This window comes from Corvus brachyrhynchos, unplaced genomic scaffold (assembly GCF_000691975.1).
Source record: "Corvus brachyrhynchos isolate BGI_N302 unplaced genomic scaffold, ASM69197v1 scaffold802, whole genome shotgun sequence".
NCBI lineage: Eukaryota > Metazoa > Chordata > Aves > Passeriformes > Corvidae > Corvus > Corvus brachyrhynchos.
The window spans coordinates 93,706-95,401 of NW_008236648.1; the positions used below are offsets into that span (position 1 = coordinate 93,706).

At 43.8% G+C, this 1,696-nt stretch overlaps 1 protein-coding gene across 1 annotated transcript in view; it reads left to right on the plus strand.

Annotated features, from left to right (window-relative positions):
* Nucleotides 1-1,094, plus strand: part of MAN1B1 (mannosidase alpha class 1B member 1) — a 32,187-nt gene extending 31,093 nt beyond the window's left edge. Inside the window, exon 19 of the mRNA XM_017726763.1 lies at nt 1-1,094. This exon is cut by the window's left edge and continues 960 nt beyond it. The gene's annotated coding sequence lies outside the window, so the exon portion shown is untranslated.
* The last annotated feature ends 602 nt before the right edge of the window (nt 1,095-1,696 follow it).

Consider the following 1,696-nt stretch of genomic DNA (forward strand, 5'->3'; position numbering starts at 1 on the left):
CGGGAGATAATGTGAAATGCAAGTAAAACACGTGCATTTTGTATCTTATTTGCATCAGTTAGACTCAGGTATTCTGACTGAAAGCTGCTTTCTGAGGTTGGGCACTGGGAAAGCCTGTGAGCATATTGGGTATCAGCCTCCTTCCGTCCCTTCCGGTTCAGATATCACATCGTGGGTGTTTGTTGACTCAAAACAAGCTTACAGCTGTACAGCAAAGTTCTTGTTACTCATAATTTCTTGGACCATGGAGAAATTTTCAATTATTTGTTTTCCTTAGGAGTACACTGGGTATTTTCAGTAGTAGTGTTAAAAGCAGACAGTTGAAAGGTATTACAGCAGTTCTAGGCCCCAGTAGAATTGGAGAAATTAATTTCAGTTACTTGAAGACAAAATAGACCCAGGTTTTTTTAAGACTCTTACAGGAGCCCTGGGATCTTTCATTTTTGTATGTGCACACTTTAGAGATTTTAAGCCATGAATTTGGAAATGAGCTTTCTGGAGTGCTTTTCCTTTTGGATTTGGACAGTCCTGTATTCATGAATGAGATCTCAGAAATGTGGTTGTTCATATGAATGTTCATTGTCTCACTGAAAGTCTCTTTCCCGCTGTGGCAGGGGTTGTGATGGGCAGGGCCAGGAGGTGCAGTCCCCACTAAATCCAGGGGCCCCTGGCCGTTAATGGAGCTGACTGAATTTGACTCTAATGGTTCATTTTCTAGTGGCTGAGGGAGGTATTTTATAGTAATTGTAACCTTTGATTTGTAAAGTAAGATGCGTCTTTATTCATTTTATGCTGATCCATTCTGTTTGCTGGAGTTACATGTTACTGTTGGGACCACTATTTATCATTCCATGTACTAATGGAAATGGAGAAATGTTACAAAGGTCAAATTTTAAAAAGGTAAAAACAAATTATTTAAATGCACATTTTTCTGTCATCAGAGGGATCCTGTCCTGATTGACAGGACATGACTAGTCAGTGCAGAATGTTAATGTTCCTCCCATTATTTTTTTTGCCTTACAACTATTGAGAGTAATAATTCATTTCCTAATGAGCTGAAGGAGAGAAGAAATAAACTGTCACTTTCCCAAACATGTCTTGTCTTTTAGCTGAGTCTGTTGGTCCAACTGTACAAATCTATCTAGTTCCTGTGAAGACGTCTGAGTGGAAGTGTGCTTTACTGGTCACCAGTACACTGCACTTGAGTGACAGCAGTGCACACCAGGATTCCTTTGTGTAAATCTTCACCTCAGCAACTGGAATCTCTTGCACAAGTGTCTTGGTTTTGAAAGACAGGTAAGGAAGGCAGAAGCCTCCCTTGGAATGGCAGATGTAACCCCTTTCCCTCCGAGTTACTGTAATTTTGAAATCAAGGGCCTTTAGGCAAAGATGTAGGAAATAGGAATAACAGTTCTTTACTGTTATATATCTATATGTGTATAACCAGTCAAACAAACAGCAATAACTCTGGCAGTAACAGCAAACAATCACAAACCCAGTCCCAGCCTTCTCGGCTGCCGGGCCCTTTCCCCTCGGGTGCAGTTCCGCTCGCAGCCGGCAGGGGCGCTGGCGGCTCCCGGTGAGCAGGGCAGGTGCGATGGTTCCCCCGCGGCTGCAGGGGGCGCTCCGGAGCGAGCTCGGGGAGCACGCGGTACCGGTGCCCCGGGATCCCGGGAAGGATGGAACAAAGGCTTCA